At 33.7% G+C, this 7849-nt stretch overlaps 1 pseudogene; it reads left to right on the top strand.

Annotated features, from left to right (window-relative positions):
- The first annotated feature begins 1753 nt into the window (after positions 1–1753).
- On the top strand, positions 1754–2370 carry LOC144303979 (large ribosomal subunit protein eL18 pseudogene; annotated as a pseudogene).
- The last annotated feature ends 5479 nt before the right edge of the window (positions 2371–7849 follow it).

Genomic DNA, 7849 nt, shown 5'->3' with positions numbered 1-7849 from the left:
CCCTGGGCCAAAGGCAGGCACCAAACCGCTGAGCCACGCAGGGATCCCCTATAACTTTATTTTTAAATAATAGCTTGTCTCAATATCACTTATTGAATGGTTAATAAATCTTTTCGATGTTATCTTTATCACCTTCTAAAATTGTATGTAATTTTTACATCTATTTTTGGATTTTCTTTTAATCTGTGTATTTTTACCTATGACAAGAGCACTGTGTAATATGCTATTTACTGTTTGAAGGGATAGATGGAATTGTATCTAGCATTGTCTGAAACTTCAACAAAATGTTAATAAAAATGATAATAATGGAAATCCTTGCATTGTGCCTCACCAAAGCTTCCAGAGATGATTAAAAGACTCAGACTGACTCATACAAGAAAGAAAGAGAATCCAAAGCTGCGCTCCTTCTAATACAACTTTATGGCTGCAATGTGACCACAAGAAACAGTAGTTACCATGTTAACAATAGTCAGCAAGGAAGAAAGGTTTCCTGTGGGTCCTCTAAAGTCTTTTTAAAATTTCGTTGAAGTACAGTTAACATATAATATTATATTAGTTTCAAGTGTACAACATAATGGCTAACATTTATATTCATTACTAAGTGATCATCATAATAAACCTAGCTACTATCTGTCACCATGCAAAGTTGTTATAATAAGAAACATCAAAAGTACTATACATGGTTAAAACTTTGTTATAAAAACAAAATAAAAGAAAAAAACATGCCCCTAGTTTGTATTTTTCATACGACAGATCTTACCATGATTCATAGAGCAAAACTAAATAGGTCATAGTGAGGATAGATATCTTCATGCCTCAAAATGAACATAGTTAACATTTTAAAAACCAGTGGCCTAGAATAATGCATAAATCTTTTGCCACTGATTCTCAAGACAGGCAGAAGGGAATAAGAAAAGGATAATTAAAATGATTAAAATTAAATATACTTTTATATATTTAATCATAAATTTCACTTATGGTTTTAAAACCATGGAGAGCATAAAAAGGATAAACTAAGTTGAATAATATATTCCTGATTGGCAGGAAAAGGAAGAAACCCTTTAGCCTTGAAAGGATTTATTGTGATACTAATATAAGTACTTTACATATTGAGAGGTAAAAATACAGAATTTGATATTTCACGATGAGATTACAGATGCTAAATAGACAGGTTCTAACAGGGCCTTAAAAATTCAATAGTGAAATGTACAGGGTAGTTTAGAAGTGGAGTATGGAAATGGTATTTTAAGCCCTTTGAAACCAATAATTGGCAGGATTAAATCTTTGCTTTCCTCAAAATATGCCCTGGTACCTTCAGCAAGAGAGAGAACACTGAGATAAGAGGCACTTGCAGTGTGACAATCTAAGCATATCCCCTCATTGTCCCATTCATTTCTGCAAGTTACTGTTTTTGATGGAACAAAATAGCATATGCTACCTTAAATTTCACTTGAAACTGAAGAACTAAGTTTGTATTCCCTACAGAATGATAATACAAAGGTATTCCAAATAGCTGTCCCCAAAATGTCTATAAGTTGGTGAAAAAAGAATGACCTTGTGGCTATATGTACAATTCTTACCGTACAAGTTTCTATATCTTTAATTTATTCGCCTATTCAATTATCTATTCAGCAATCACTATGGAGATCTAGGTAGATAAATTTGGTAAGGCCTTGGGGTTATCAAATACCTTTAGATTTGGGACTACTCTAGAAGAAGCCTACCATCTAATGTATCTTAGATACCATCAAAAATGAAACAATATGGGTTCTCTCTTTCCAGACCTTGCCAAGCAGGAGGTGCCATCGTGGGAGTCCACATCTGCCACAACCAGGACCAACAGGAGCCCAACACCCAGATTATCTGCCTGAGACTGTTGGTCAAGCTGTACATACAGGTTTCTGACCGGACGAACCAACTACCTTTAACCAAGTTGTGTTGAAGAGATTGTTCATGAATCACACCAACCTGCCACCTCTGTCTCTTTCCCAGGTAATCTGGAAGATGAAGTTACCTGGCCAGGAAAACCAAACAGCTGTGGTTGTAGGAAGTATGACCGATGATGTGTGTATCCAGGAAGTGCTCAAACTGAAGGTGTGTGTCCTGCACACAAGCAGCCAGGCCTGGAGCTGTATCCTCAGAGCTGGAAGCAAGATCCTTACCTTTGATGAACTGGTCCTGCACTCCCCAAAGGACTGCGGCATCAGCCTCTCCTCTGGTCCACACGGGCCAGGAGGTATACCAGCATTTCTGCAAGGCCCCAGGAACCCCTTATATCAAGCCCTACTCGGGATCCACAGGGCAGAATTTGGGGGGTGCCAGAGGCCACAGGGTCAGCCGAGGCTACAAAAACTAACTCCAGATCGTTCCTTGCTATTAACAAGATTTTGAATGTTGAAGGAAGAAAGAAAGGAAAACAAGAAAAAAGAAAAGGTAGGGAGGGAAGGGATGGGGGAGGAAAACAATATGGTAAGGAAGATAATGGGCAGACTAGGCCCAAAAGAGAAAATAATCAACACCACCTAGGAAGGGAATAATTATAAATGGTCTTGGGATCAAAAAGATCAGGACTTGCATTTTAGCTGTGCCACAAAATAACTGTGTGACTGAGGGCACTACTTGCTTACTCCTCTATAAAGTAGATCTTTACTCGTCACTAGCTCTGTTGACAGTACAAAGTCTTTAGCAAAATTATCACACAAATAGGTGAAAGCTATTTTTAGCAATGAAGATTGTCCTCAATTTCATTCATTTTTGCAATAATTTGACTCTGCTTATTTTACTCCAAATTGCCTTTTAAATATCCAAATGACCCATTGCTGCCAAGACTGTCAGTGGCACAGCAAGCCAACTGACCATTCCATTTGTAGAGTCCTATCATTTTCCTCTGTTCGACAGTTTGATTAATTATTTGTATCTTTAATTATAAACTTCCTTTACTTTCTTTTAAAAATGTTTAAAAAAGAAAAAATGTTTAAAAAGGAAAAAAAGTGAAAGGAAGGCGCTAGTGGTAAGATGCTTAATTCTCATGAAGCTAATGTAATTTAGTCAAGGTTGGGAATTATTAGGAGTGACAGAGAAGCTGACCTTTAATCTCAAATTGAAGTCTACTCTGCAAATTTTATGTGTTATAGATATTTTAGAAATGTGTCATGGGCAAGAGGAAAATACTAGCCATATTGTGAAGAATTAAAATGATTTAAGAGTATGGGAATGTCATTTTAAAAAAGAGGAGGAGGATCTATCTAGACAGAGGAAATGTGGATAAAACCTTAAAGGCATGGGTTATTGACATCACATGTCAATAGAGTTGTGAAAATTCAGTGTAATGATAACACAGGAAGCATGAAGGAAAGAGAAGAATATTAGTTTAGAGAGGGAATGGCAAGTTTATGAAAAAAAACAATAAGCAAACAAACTTGTGTGTCAGGCTAAGGAGTTAGAATAATTTAAGAACATTTAAGAAATGATACAATTGAACTATTACATAGCTATGATTTTGCAAAGAAATTTATATTTGAATCTATATAGGGAATAAAAGTAGGGGGTAGTTAAATTCATAGGAAGAAAAGAAGGAAGGAATTGTGTAAAAGTCATGCTTGGTAATTTAAAGACAGTCCAGAAGTGGGAGGAATCTATAAACCAGGAAGATGTGATCTGTTTGCGATCTTTCTTATGAATCCAAAAGCTAGCATGGTACCTAGTTAATAATAGGCATTCAGTAAATTACAGCATGAATATAGAGAAGAGTTTAGAAATAAATTGTTGGGGCTTATCTTTGATCAAAGCCAGAAGCTATGATCTTACTACTTTTACTGTGAACCGAATCTTTTTGTTGTATTCCTAAGGCATCATTCCCTCACAATTAAAGTAAGAAGTTGCTTTGTATGTACATAACTATTAGAACTATTATAACCATAACTATTATAAATAAAGACCCTTGTCAAAGCTAAAGTAAATTAAAATCATTCATTTCAAGATTATGAGTTTAAGAAACATTTTTTTAATGTTTAAAATATATTTCCCACTTCTTTAAGGGTATAATTCCATTGTATTCAACTATTAGATATTTTCTAATATCTTTTTTATTTATCCCTGAGACACAGAGAGAGAGGCAGAGACATAGGCAGAGAGAAAAGCAGGCTCCCTGTGGGGACCCAGATGTGGGACTTGATCCCAGGACCCCAGGATCAAGACCTGAACCACCCCTACACATATTTTTTAAAGAATACTTATCAAGATCCACAAATGGCATAGAAATTAACAAAACTAATACTATGGAAACTTCCACACATTGTTTCAGAACAATTCTAACTCATTCTGTGATTTGGGGCAAGTGATTTAACTTTCCTAATTTTCACTTCCATCTTTTCTTTGGTAGAAATGATATTCTGCTTTCCCAAAGACTAGCTTTATTAATTAGTTAATATGAGAAATGATTCATAGCATGTGAAGATGCAACTTATTATTGTTTTATTTTTTTCTTCCTGATTTCACATTTCTAGAATAAAATTGGGTTTGGCTAATTTTGGTAATTGTAAAATTAAACTTTATTTTTCTAGCTTTATTTACTTAGTTCCCATCATGCGCTGAACACTAAATTAAAGCTACAAAAGCATTATCTTATCTACCCAAAAAATCCAGATAAGTATTATTCTCATTGTATAGAATAGAAAAATGAGGTATAGAGGAATTAATAATCTGTTCAAGGTTACACAACTGTAAGTAAAGAGATTTAAAACCTGTGCTCAAAACTAATATATTAAAGTAGCTATTATTAATATTTGATATTCTGTATCAATCATAAATATTAATGGATCTGCTGCCTCTCACAATCTCTAGAGGTTAAAGCTTGGCTAATCAATTTAGTTTATTCCTTTTAATCAGATATCATGTAGGTAATATCCAATCTCCCATTGTTTTTTTTTTCCCTAAATTTATTAACTGTCTGCATACACCCCTTGTAAAACTTGTTTAGTAAAATAAGTCCAGTGAAGTAAAATAAGTCTTGTTTAGTACAGTCAGTTCAGTATCTTTATAGGTTCTATTATTTCCAAATCATAAAATAATTTGTATTATTACCAATACCACCTCCATTAATATTTCACTGGTCTAGGCCTATCAACTCTATGTTTGTTGAATATTACATGAATGATTATACATAAATATTATTCATTTGAAAAAAAATATTATTCATTTGATCTCAATATATAGCGACTTTTTATTTTAAAGAGTCCAAAATGCCCCTTGTCCAGAATTTTTTTAAGGACTAACGAGTTGAAATTGTCACCACCTATGTTTTAGTATGTATGTACTACCATCTTTTATTTTCTTCTTTTGTATCTTTAAATCAAAAGACCTTCCCCATTATTACCACTATTATATAGCAAGCCACTTCTTTCCTTTTTTCCTATTTTTTGGATCTCATATACAATGTGTCTTCCTCAAATTCAATTTCCTCTTAGTCTGTCTTATAGATTATATTTTACCTACCAGTTTTGATATTCCAATTAAGGAAATGTTATCTTTCCATTTTTATTATGCTCAACAGGTCATATTCTCCATAATTTAGAAACATTTCCAGTTAATCTTTTTAATTTCCCATTTACTTTGTAGTTACTTATAGACAATTAAGTCCAGTATGTTAATATTACTTATCACTTATCTTATATTTCATCTTAGCTTGTAGAACTCCCTATTCTCTTCATTGTGCATGTTGAGATTATTTGGGCTAAGCAAAAGATCCTCCCTTAATACCCAATTTAAAGCCAACTTAATGAGCCCTGCCAGTTCTGAACACAACAGGGAGTTTGGTATCCCATCTGGTTAAGTGGAGACTACAATAACTTCCATGATGAGGACATCTGTTTAGAAAAATCAGAGTTCCATAAATCCAAAATTCTCCTTCCTGTACCAGTAACACACTCATCATTTGTGCTCTATCTTTATTATTTTTCATCTGTGATACCAAGATCTTAAGATGACTCCCTTTCCTCAATTCCCTCAACTAAACTCCTTATACCTATAAAATAAAAATAAAATAACAAAATTGAAATCATGTAACCAGTCCAGATTTGCTCTTTCCATCCATCCATTTTTGTCAAAAACATTTAGAAAATGATAAAAGTATAGATTTTACAATGAAAATAGAAATGATACTCAACATTTGTACAGTGTTTACTAAGTTAAACACTAGGCATTCCATATGCATTTTTACTTTTAATCCTCACGATAACCTTATGAGGAAGGTAAATAAGTACTCTGATCGCCTCTTCAACATTCACTCCATTCCTCATCAATTCCGTAGCAAAAAAAAAAAAAAAAAAAGACAACTGGCAAAAACACCCTGTAAAACAGCAGCAAAATAAATAAAATCCACAAAAACAAAACTCCCTGCCCTCATGAGGTTTACACTCTCTCATCCTCCTGGTGCCCGAGCCACTGCAGATTCTGATGTATGAGCCAAGAAATCTCCTCATCTTTTATCTACTTAAGTGTTATTGGCACAATTTTACAGTGAAAACAAAGTCTGTGCTTTAGTGAAATACATATGGGAACACAATGAATACCTACCTAACCAAAACCAAAATAATAACAAGTAATGATAACAAGTAACACCTTTACCATGTCAGATATGGTAATCATCACTGAAAACACAAATAAAGTGACACATGCCCATGTTTTCAAGCAGAATGCAGAAGGTACCAGAAAGCAATAAAGGAAGGTAAGTAAAAGGAAGTAAGTAAGGTAAGTAAAAGGTAAGTTAAGTAAAAGGAAGTAAAAATATTTATCTCAAGAACCAACACACATGAATATTACTCATTAACAAAAGGCTCAGCCTCTCTCTCTGACCTTATTATTTATCCCTGTTGCATATCATTTTAACCCTCCAAAAGCCATAATATCTTATGTAAAGGAAATTAAGAGAATTATTTGCTAATTATAGTGAAGAGTGATTCTTTATAGCAGTAGGAAAAAGGAAAACCTTCAAAGGAGATCTACACAGTTAAAATAAAAAAAGTAAATGGAGAGATAACATAGAGGCCAACAAATTACAATAAACCCTAACGAAAATACTGTACTATAAACACATTGAATGATTAGTGGTCATAGTAATTTCAAGCCATAAAATAGAGTGAAAATCATGACAAGTATATGACATTTAAGAAGTCAGGGAAGTATACCTTTTACATATATATCTATTAAAATGAATCCTGTCTTTTTAAAGGATTCTACTTAAAGGTGTTAACCATTAGTTATCCAGTACACTTGGTCATGACAAATATAAGATAGGGTTATTTTTGAGACTAAAATAATCTTAATAATTATGAGCATTCCCCAATGGTATTAGGTACCTTTGAAGCCTTCACTCCACTTTCTTTCCTCACTAATTTGTAAGCATTTTGCAGGAGCCACTCAAGGCCAGCCTGAATCTTAGAACTTTTACATCAACACTTTTAGAAATTAAAAAAATAATTTTTCTTCCTTTTTGTCCACATACATGTTCTTTCTCATGATCTTATCTTACTCTTTCTAGAAAGAGTCAGCTCTACTCACTATTTCTAGTTTTTAATCTACATTTCTATTCTAAGCCTACTTCATTTTGGCTTTCCAACCATGTTATAAAGGACATAAAGTGATGTCCATATTCTTTTCAGTTCTCATCACACTTTGACAGCAGTATTCTATGTGGTTAACCATATTCTCCCTAAAATCTGCTACTCTTTTGGCTTTTGGGTTACAGATTTCTCCTACTATCTGAAAGTAGCCCATCCCGTGAAACCTTTTATAAGCGGAAATGGCATAAAGTGAAGAAGCAATTACCATTAATTTATGTGGAGATTTTTTT

Source organism: Canis aureus, chromosome 33, assembly GCF_053574225.1.
Source record: "Canis aureus isolate CA01 chromosome 33, VMU_Caureus_v.1.0, whole genome shotgun sequence".
In the NCBI taxonomy this organism is placed as follows: domain Eukaryota; kingdom Metazoa; phylum Chordata; class Mammalia; order Carnivora; family Canidae; genus Canis; species Canis aureus.
This window is presented reverse-complemented; position numbering and strand designations above follow the sequence as displayed.